We start from the raw sequence: 11,608 nt of genomic DNA on the forward strand, positions 1-11,608 counted from the left end.
CGAATCGCACATAATCACATTTTACAGAGTTATAAATCAAATACATTTACAAACAACATCTTTGATTTTGTATGGAAACAGTGATCCAGTATAAATTAATGAAATTCAACAAGATTGGACTCGTCCAACTTCTATGATTTTAATTCTTCAGTTTGATTCTTCAGTCGTTTGGAATTCTCTTCCACCTAGTTACGGTCTCTTCCTTAAGAACACGTCGTCTGAAAACGGATCGCTCGCATTGGAACAATTAAATCGTAAACGTATATCTAAACTAATTGAATGACTTTTGCATACAACAGAGATCCTCCTTCCGAAACGAATGTTTGATTTCGTTTCAATTTTTCATGCTTCAAGGATCTTCACGTATTATTCGTCGAATATACGGGATATATATGAGTGGGAGGAGCAGGTTGCCGATACTCTTCATTCATCGAATCTTCGTTGCGATCTTCGAAGGTGGACGAAAAGAACGAACAGCGAGGAGTAGGTGGAGAAAGATCGCGGGACGATCGGTGAAGCGTTCTTAAAAGCCTCTTAAACCTGTCGCTGCCAAGCGAAACCGCCTATATTTATCGTCAATACCGAAGCGGCGAGGGCCTCGCAGCTGGCCGTCTGCGAAACCGAATGGTCGATACCAACCTGCGTCTCTTGCTCGTTTAGAACGATCCGATCGCGCGGATCGGTCAGGACAGGGGGAAGTTTATCCTTCGCCACTTTCCTCGTGACTTCGCCGACGACAAAGACAAATGACACGATGCGAGCCCAAATCTATTTCGAAAGTATTCCGCGAATCATAAGTTGGACGAATCTTAAAGAGATTCGTATTCAGATGGATATAATGTACAAGGTGTTCCAAAACTATGCTTATTATCTAAAAAATTACTACTTAAAATAAAAATTTGCATAACATCTTTACTTCATTTTCTGAATACTTTCTTGCTGTAGTATTTTAATTCGTGAATTTCTTCAGGAAGACCATCCTGTACAATAATATATACTTATCATCAAATGTTTAAAACAGATATATTTCGTTGAATCTTCAAATTGACGTTTTCACCAAGAAATTTTAAATATACTTTGAAATTTCTTCTTTCTATAAATTTTTACACTGTAAACCCTACAATGTGGGCGAAACGCGTTTGCATACTTCGTCTGTCAGCTTGCCCTTGTTTTTTTTTTCAATCATCTTCACAACCCCCTCATTCTCACATCAATCATTAATCAATCTACAACACGTGTGTCTGCTTTAATTTACGCAATATTCTCGATCTACCTTCTCCACGCTGCTTCTACTGTGGTGTCATGCGTCGCGACAGGTGGCGATCGTGCCTGTTTTTCGTTGTGCAAGAACGCCACAATTGTTGCCTGCCTAAACACCGCGGATCCCCGCGGGGTCCCTCGTCTCGCCAACCCCTTTCGCGAAGACCGAAAGGAAAACGTGTAACGCGAGACGAGCCTTAGCTGCGCACGGTGACAGCAGCGCCGTGCTGACAAATGCCACGTAATAGGCCCGATTGTTCGCCAGTCGAGCCAATTTGAGTGGCAGCCCGGTAATTTCATTGCCCGTAGAAGCCCCACCGGAAAAGGCGATCCCAGGCGTATCCTTTCTCTCCTTGCACGAGTTGGCGCGAGTCACAGTGCACAGTGACAGATTAAAGGGGTTACCCTATCGGTGTGCGTGCGCATTTTTTTTTTATTCGCGGATCCGCCATTCATCGCGAACGACGCGCGGTCCCTGGACAGCCGTATGTTGTTCGGCAGGAACCTACTACCTCGTGAGGGAATGGAGAGAGAAGGGGAAGGAACAGGGCGCGAACGAGTTTACAGAATGTAGCGGTTCGGGGAAGCCCCGAGAAAATTCTGGTAGCCGACTCGATACAGTCACGTTTATGGTTTGGTAACATCGAATTTACCCCTCTATCTTCTCGTCTGTACACGACGAGAACGATCGTTTCGAGTCCACCGGATCCCCTTTCGTCGTATTAGATAATCACAGGACGGGACGGGAGGGGATCGTACGAACTTGAAAGGCCCCGACATCCATCATCCATGGGAGAGGGACGTTGCCCCCCTTCTTGTGTCCACTGGACCGGACCAGGACCTGCGTTCTGTTTCCCCTTCTTCGACTATCCCATGTCAGCATTGGCTCGGTTCAGTTGCACCCAGAGCTCCAGTTTGTGATATTATTTTGATATGAAGTTTGGTTCCCTAGTCACTTCGAGGATTCATTACGTCGATTCTTTTGTGTGCATTATATACGAAAGACTTGGAAAATTTATTTTGAAAATATTCCATGTGCCATCATTATCCAAAAAGGGATTTCTCTCTCTTTTTCTCTCATTCATATTAACTATATAATTTTAAATTATTATTTTAGAACATTCTCTCTCTCTCTCTCTCTCTCTCATTATTAATACTACTAATTATGATTAATTATAAACAGCTGTCGTAAGTTGAAAATCAAATCGGAAAAACAATGACCGGAAAGTTATTTAAATTAGTACGGTTGAAATATATTTTGCTTTGTTTATTTTTGACGTTCTGAACGGCTGCCCGTTTCAATTATCCCTGTAAAGCCGGGTACTGCTTCATCTCTCTCGCCCTTCCTCTCGCCTACCCCCTAGCTCGTCAGTGCACACGCCGGGATAAACACAATGTCAACGAACACATTAATGTTGTACCCCCTGCTCGCGTCTGTGCAGTTCTTTCATGCCGCTCGATCGACCGCCGCAACTGAATGTCGGACCGTTCGTAAAAATCGTAACAGTCGGTCTAATGGAGATTGGATCACGGATAAGACTGTCCTTTTCTCCAACCAGAACTTGTGGACCGCCGACCTTTTGTAATTGATGAATATCTTCGATAGTTGACAATTTCGCTTTCAATAAATGGCCGCTATCGAAATCGGAACGATATCGTCTCGCGGAGAAAAAGTACTTTAGCTTTTGTGCGACCGATAACTTCTTATTACATGAGGATTCCATTCGCTAAATTGGGTGCATTCTGCGTCTGTATATTTAAAGAGCTCGATTGCGAGGTAGGTTTATTTGCGTACGTGTGTGTGTGTGTATAGATGGTTGCATTGTGCGGGCAATATCGGTGCCGATATCGCACAGCTCGGAGAGAAGATTGAACGGACCAGCATGCGAAGTTCCGCGAAGTTATCTTTGCTCGCGGCACACTTCGCTTTTATTGATGCATTGTCCGCAGATTGAAAGCGGAAATCGATAGAAGAGGTTGCTTACTGCTTTATACACGCGTTACAATGCGACTTCCGCTCTTTCTGCTTGCTCGTAGGAAGGCAAAGTCCGACGAGTGACCGTGATAAGTTGATACACATTTTTTCGATCTAACGATCTTTGTAACGCCATACCCTCGAGTAAAATCCACGTTTAACTGTGTTAATATGGAAATTAACTGGTCTGCGCCGAGCAAAATTGAATTACTTCTGTCTTGAGGGCAACTCTGCGCTTCATTTCGTGTCATCCATCATGTTCCTGCATTTATGTATAGACGCAAGTAGGGCAATCTCGACGACCAGCGTCGTAATAGATATGTAAATCCACAATTTAATTGCGTCTTTGAATAATAAGTAATTTAGTGTCATGTATTAAAACACTCTAAGGATGAACTTTTAATAATGGAAAGTGACTCCACATTGAAAGAGTGATACATCGAACTCTCTTTCTCCCTCTTTCTCTCTCTTTTTTTCTTTAAATGGTAGAGCATCGTTAATAGGAGTGTAGCTTCTCGAATTACAACTAAATTTTAATTACATCTCTCTTATAGACCGTCTTATGTTTGTATCGTTCCTTGAAACTTTAAACATTCTAATGAGAGAACATGAGTTCTTCAAGATCAGTCTTCATATATTTTTAATGTATTATTGCAAAATCATCCGTGAACGCATTTGAAGATTAGGACTAAAAGTATTTACTGCAGTCGGGTAAAAAATTGGATGTACATATATAAATTGTATTATATATATTTGTGCCATTTTTTTCTATGAGGTTTATGAGAACCACTGAGGTATATTGTAAGAACACGCGCGCATACGGTGCATTGACTTTTCTCGCCTGCAGATGACGTAATGTAAAAAAAAAGACACATGGCTCACGTGCGGAATTGGGAGAAAAGAAGGAGGGCCCCAAATATCAATACTATTCGTGTCGATTCAGAGTCACATACACGTTTCGCTTTTTCGTGCGTGCCTACGCATCCCATACATTCCACAGAACGCTGTTTGCAGTTACGACCACTACTGCTCGCCACATTCTTTTCTTGATGGCCACGCGAGCACCCTAAAGGCAATATTATATGTTTTATAACAGCAAATTATAAAGTTAAACTGTATATATGGTGCACAAGGTGCGTCTTCTTCCTTGTACTCGATGTGGAAAAATTCTATATATTATATACGATCGAAGTTACGATGTTAGTTTCATGTCAGGGTTACAGCTGTTACAATTGTTACAATTAGAGAAAAACCAATAAAATTGTTGATAATTATTATTGGTAAATAAATATCGAGTTTAAAATTATGTGCTGCTCTTAAAAATTACATTGAAGTTGGTACGTTATTGCATTTTAATAAATATTAATTGAGGAAGAAATGATCTGCTTGCAACCTTTAGTTAATAAATGGAGAGTGCTTTGTTTTCAGTTATTTATAATTAAATCAATTATTGGCATTACGTTGGCATTATATTTTGTTGTGTTACATTACATTATTGTGAAGCAAATATGTACAAAAGAGCTTTTTTACTATCTAGAGATTTCTATTATATATTTCTATCTATCGCAGAAATTTGTGATAATCCTTGTCATAAAACATTTAACTTAGATACAATAATTAATATTTAATTCGCACTGTTGCAATTGATTTTTAAAATAAGAATTGCAGAGAGTATAAGCAGATTTTCAATGACAGAAACGCCACGGGAAATACCACTTTTTTCTCTCCTTCAATTCGCGTGGCAGCAAAGATGGCGACGTGAATCACGGATGTCGAAAAGGGAGGGTATTAGCATAATTCAGTTCGAAACGCAGACCAGATTCCTTCTTGAAGAGGCCCCGGTGTCAGATGGCAAGCCTATGAAGAAACCGGCACTCGAAGGTCTCCCGTAGGGCCTCCAAGATTAGCATCGGCGACCGTAAACGCCAGAAAATAAGCGGTTCCTCCCGCGCAATGTCGACCGCCGAAAATTTATTCCAATCCTTTGTTCTGAGGCGCTCGTTACTTATCATTAGTACAGTACACGCTCGAAGCACTTGTCAGATTGAGGATATCAAGGACCGCCGCACCTTGGGAGGTTCCCTCCGTTTGCTGTCTGACGTAAAATAACGATTTCCTATGCCGAAACGCTCCCGTCATTTGAATATAATAATTTTAATTCTACGTGTAAAAAAAATGATCTTGTATTTCCGTACATATAAAGTATTGTCTAAAGCATTAAAGTCTCTCGCAAAATTAAAAGAACTCCTGCCTACACGTCGTTTACGCTGATAGATGTATTTTACACGTTACATTTGACGTTAACTTTATTTTAATATTGTTATTTTAATATCTCGCTTGCGTCAGTTGCCAAAAACTAGGAAAGATACGCTCAGTTTCTTTCCATTTTAATGCAAAAGTGGGCGCAATTATATGTATCTGCGAGCGAAAAGTTCAAATGAGTTCGACACATGACGTTTGTCATTTTTGACGTAATATGAAATATTTTCGAACATCATAAATTAATCCAATTTAGCGAAGTCTGATCTAAATATTCTTTTATCTATCCTTATTTCTATCGTCACAGGAATGACGTTTCTCTGACGTTCCTTGCTTAAGAATTTGTGAGTTGATTGACGCACAAGCAAGAAATGTCATTGACGTTAGTGTGTTCTAAAACAGATCAATGACGTATAATTTGGCAATGAAACTTTTAATTCGGTACGTTCTTATTTATAAAGCTAGGAAAAGTATTATTGATTATCGTTATCAAATGTCATGTTACATATAATCTGTTTTCTTTCATTATTAAATCGGAAGAATCTATTATTGTTCTTGCGCGGAAAGAACCATTTTGCCGGGAAGAATGTAACATTTTAATAAACATTTAGCTAGATGTGGATCTGAAAATAATTTTATTGGACTATCAAAAATAATTATTAGAATATGCTTAAACAAAATTATTTTCAGATCTGTATTTAGCTAAATTTTTTAGTACTTTTGCAAGATTATTCTTTCAGTGTGCATGCACATTCAAGAAACAAAAAAATTCAAGTAAAAAAAAATAAAAAGATTAAACAATATTGAATTTTTATTATTCATATTGTTTAGTAAGTGGCGTAAAATGACATTATTAAGACGACTATCAGCCAATTTCTACTTTACTCGAACGAGGGCTAAAGTTAGTACGGACGCGTTATCATCGATCGCACTACGATTTCAACAATCGGATATGCACCCCGCTTGCGAGCGGTCGAAGGTGCCCGCAGGAAACCTTAGTAAGAAGTTCTCCCCTATTTCCCTACCTCCCAAGGATACCCCCCACGAGTCTCGCGGACACGGAGGGATGGCCGGAACTAGCCCGAAGGTCTCGCGAATAAGGGCTACGAAGCACGAGGGGAAGCAAGCGTGAGATACGGCTCCGAACCTATGTGATAAGATCTTTAGTCTGTCGTAAGACAGGAAGTGCATTAAGGAAGCGGGTATTCCCACTGTGACTGCTAACTCGACACTGTATTACTCTCGGTTAAAATAGAAATCGCAGATATCGCAAGTAGATTACAACCTACGGAAAATTTCCCGCAGGAAGTTGCTTTTTCGAGATCTTGAAATTGAAAGTAGCGCATTGTGTCGAGGCGGGAAAAAGGTCTCAGGAAATTTAAAGATCTTTAAGCGAAATTTAAGATCTTATACTCTTCACAGAGCGAATTCAGATGATGAATTTGTTGGCAAAATATTTATTTTATTTTACGAAATGAATATTTAACCTTACATTGCTCGCGTAATTTTTTTTATATAATCATTCGTGTGGAATGCCTTCGACAACTCAACATTATATCTCAATTTTCGTTATTCTCTTTGATGATTTAAAAAAAGATTTATAATGTTCTGTGCATCCTTTATATAAAGATAAATGCAAACATCTTTTAAAACATTGTAAAACATTTTGTACTGAATATAATAAACTGAAGTAAATGTATAAATAGCATTTATACGTTTAATCCCTTTTATACATATTTACTTATACATTAATGCTTTATTTATAATGTTAAGGTATCCTAGACACTCCACGTAAATAATGAAGAGTTAATAATTAAATTGGAATACTCTTATTATGATTGTAAATCCGATTCTAAATACAATCAAAGGGACGAAGGAAAATTGACTTATTAAAGAAATAATTTCGTAAATTTATTTACGCTATTAAATTATATATTTCAATTGTATTTAATATAAATATTTGTTTTAATCCATATTTTTAATTATTATTAGAATAAAGAGGCAATATTCTGTGTGCCAATAGTAAACAGAGAAAGGTTTGCAAACATTCAGTCGTGTATCGAATCGAGACCATCAAGCGTTATAAATTCACATAAAAAAAAGGGTTTTCCGTCGATCAATCGAAAAATCTGTAGGGCGAATACAGAAGTATAAAACTCCGCATCGAATTGGAACACTCAGTTGTGAGTTGACATATTCTACGGTAAATTTACGTGAAGGGAGTGAAGGTCAAAAGCCTGGAATCCCGAATCCGATTTTTCTGCGCGACCGATACGACCGCTGCTGAATGGATCCACGGCTATGACCCCACCAGAAAGGCTGAAGGATAAAGGCCTGTGAGTCGCTCGTCTAAGATTGGAAAACGACTGGGATTACGTAAAAAAAAAAGAGGGGGAGGAGAGGCTAAGGCGGATTGCGTATCGGGCAGATGGCAGGCGGGCTCTTTCGCAAAGCCAACTACGTTTGTGCACGAAAGTACCTTGCTGCACCTCCGTGTGAACCGTACATGTACGTGGTGTACGTGTGGTGATCAGGCCCACGGCGATGGCAATGGTGGTAGTAACTGTTGCTCTCATCAGAGAGGAGATATGGGATACGATAGGAGCTCGAGCGCACATTGGACGGTACGCCACTCGGATTTCGAAAAAGGGTGGGACACCCTTTCATCCTGGTCCGGTCAATAGTTCTTTTTGGTATTCCTTTCTTTTCTTCTCTCGTTTCCTTCATCTTCTTCTCGCTCCAGTGCATCGTACACGCGCCTCCTATTTCATACGGAATGGCACGATGCCAAAGGCCGGTCCCGAAAGTTTCGTGGAACTGTGCTCCTCCAAAAGAAATGATCAGATCTGTCCTCGTGTGCATCATTTTTTTCGCGTTATGCGAGAAGACGGGGTTCTTTATGGTAAAGAGTTCGGAACGTGTTTCTCTCCCGCGATTGATAATACAGTTGCAAAAGTGAATTGTAATGGAAATAAGCTAATGCATTTTTAAAAGATTTACCCCAAGAGTGGGATTTAATAATTTTACCAACACACACTCGGATGTAAACGCGGACTAACAAAGTGTATAACTCCATTTACGCTCGATAAATGCTCTACCCTTCGCGCCTTTTAGATTTACCATTTAGACTTCGCTTAATTCATAATATTCAATCATGTAGAAATTTTAACGACGCTCGGAAGGATCATTTATTTAACTCTACCTTATGCTTCGCGTATTTTCTCCTCTCGCCTTTCGACTGGTGAAAGCTCCCACGCATCAATTTATAATTTTTACACGTGTCATCGAACAAACACGTTTTCGCTACCATATATCCCGCGAGGGAAAAGATTTCAGTGAACAGGTCCACCATGACTCTGCAAGTAGCAAGTAGCGAAGGGTCCAGCAGTCTGATGGACAAGGTAATCTTTAGATTCATCTCGCCGAGCCAGATGTCCAAACCGAACCGTTTCATGTAGTACCATATTTTCACTACACATCACCAATCCTTATCGATTTGAAAATATTACAAGGTATCAATTAGAATAATTCTCTTTTTTTATCTATAATATTTTATCTGTAATATAATTCAAACAAAAAATTAATTAAATTCTTTAAAAGTATAACATTTTGATTTGATAATTTTATAATACAGGGTATTCATCACAACGATGATGCTTCTTATAATTAAATTAAATAAAAATTCATCATTAAATTAAATGATTCTCGGAATGTCGTTTGATCAAACGCACTCGCTGTATTGCGAACATGATCGTTTGAAGTTTCTAACTAACGCTAATTTTATGCCAAACACGAGACTGCTGCGCTATCATCCATAAAATCTGCTCTGCTGTGTAAATTACCATGCTACGGAGTTGCAACTTATTCCGTTCTTCGTACAGGAAACGGGACAAACGCGTGTTTAACCAAACTAACAACGATGAAGCACGACGGCGACGTGCGAGCGAAGTTCCGGTGGTCGTTTGGGCAAGTTCTCTCGTCCACGACTTAGTCGGCCGCGAGTGCATCAAGGTACCGCGGCGATATGCAAAGTTTAAGGAAATAAAGAGCGCGGAACTTGGAAAGATTATGGAAACTACCTATATTTTCATATTCGGATGAATGATTGGAAACGCCATTATCACGGAACTTTCCAACTTCGACGATTGCAGTAACTTCTGGCAGTAAGTTCGGGGGGGTCCATTTTGATCACGATTCTTCTTAAGCGATTGTATCCAGATCTTAGAGAAAGGATAAACGATTTATTATCCGCATAATATATTTTAATCGCTGACTCTTTCGTATTCAGTACTTCCAGAATTGATCTCATCTCCGAGAAGATCTGACGGAACACCTAATGAACACCTAATGTTATCAACATTAGTTTCATCTCTCTGCCGTGTCCGTTTTTCAACCTTCGTTGCCTCCATATGAAAATCGCGTCCACGTTTGAATGCAAATGATTGCGAGAGCCGCATTATCGAGTCAAAAAATGCGATGCGCATCGCGCACCTGACGTGTAAAGACTGCCGTATGGAGTTATGGCGTTACATACTCGTTATCTTCGCCGCGCGGCCCGTAAAGCGACCTGTCCTTACACGGAACACGGGATCGGCGTGTATGCGTGTTTATCCACGGTACACCGGCGATGAGGTGCACACGCGAGGAGGAGGTGAAGGAGGAGGAGAAAGAGGAAGTTTTCGTGGCAGTCAGCTTCGGTCGTGACCGAGAGCGACGTGCGTTGGAGTGCAGCACGCGGAGCGGAGAACCATCGCCATGAGCGGCCGTAATTTACGAAGCCATCATCCTTGTATGCAGATGCCGTGGCCGTGAGGGATGCCCCCTCCCTCCTCTCCCCCCGATCTCTCCCATTCTTCGCGTCCTGACTATCTTCGGTCCCTTTCCGCGCAAACAGGGGACTTCTCATCGTCGCATATGGACCTCCCGCGCGGCTCCAACGAGCTCGAATTTTTATTGGCCCACCCCGCAGCCGATAGTGGATTAAGAGGATTAAGCGCAGTCGTCCGTAGGGTGAGTCGCCTTCACGATATAGAGACATCAAGTCTGTAAGATACGAGGATTACCCTTTTTCTAACGAGCGACCGCTTCGACTTCGGCAGTTTCGTGCGCTCCGCGCGAATAAAATGTCGATTTACTCCGAACGCATCGTGACGTACCGTGTCGTATCCGCCCGCATCCGCGAGCCGATCTCTCGCTTTCATCCTCGTCCACCTTGAGAGTTTACTGGCGCTACGTGGATTTCCGAAGAGTGTCGGATTACTCAAACGTGCACCGTCGCTATCCCGAGGGAATACACTCTTCCGAGACAAAGAGGCCGTGTCAAAGTATGAGGCCGTTGAAAAACATCGGTATTGATATCGTCCTATTCACATTAATGTTTCTCACGGTGCAGTAATTGGATGCATATTAGATAAACGCAAACATATTGCGAACACATGCATAGAATTAATTAACCTTTGTACGTACATATATTTTTACTTTCTCTGTAGACTTTGGGTCTTTTTTGTTTAGCTCAAAAATTTTTTATTATTCTAGGCTTCTAAAAAAATCATAGAAAAATTTATTAAAAATTCATGAAATTATTTCAAACATTCCTGCTACATTAAATACACTAAATAGTTATAAAAAATGAACAATAATTGAAGAAAGATTAATCTTCTAATATACAATCTCGACGGAGAGCTCGATTTTATTACAATTTTATCCAATTCCGTTTTTCTAATCATAAACAATTTTTCTATGCTGTAAAAATTGTCGGGTATTAACATATTAAATATTTTATAAATGAATAACATGAAAGAAAAATTATAATATTTTAAAACTTTTTTATAAAATTATCTTCAACATATTTTTATACTTCTGATTATATGTTTCACATTTTAAAAATATCACAATTTTAATTTAAAAAGATAATATTAATAATATGATTCTTCATTACTCTACATATTTAATACGGTGTAACTTGTTTTAAAGTAGAGATATTTCAACAATGTTTTGCATATGGAATCAGATCGTTTTGTTGCATATAGCAGAAAGTATCATGGACCATTTTCGTTTCTCACAACCGCAAACAAGGTCGCTGCAGCACTCCCGGCACTCGGATCGCAGAAAGCC

General features: G+C 39.9%; 1 protein-coding gene across 14 annotated transcripts in view; it reads left to right on the plus strand.

Moving 5' to 3' along the window:
- Positions 1-11,608, plus strand: part of Ten-m (teneurin transmembrane protein Ten-m) — a 569,521-nt gene that overhangs the window by 496,682 nt on the left and 61,231 nt on the right. The window lies entirely within an intron of this gene.

The sequence above is a fragment of the Acromyrmex echinatior genome, chromosome 19 (assembly GCF_024713525.1).
Source record: "Acromyrmex echinatior isolate Ae372 chromosome 19, ASM2471352v2, whole genome shotgun sequence".
Taxonomy (NCBI): domain Eukaryota; kingdom Metazoa; phylum Arthropoda; class Insecta; order Hymenoptera; family Formicidae; genus Acromyrmex; species Acromyrmex echinatior.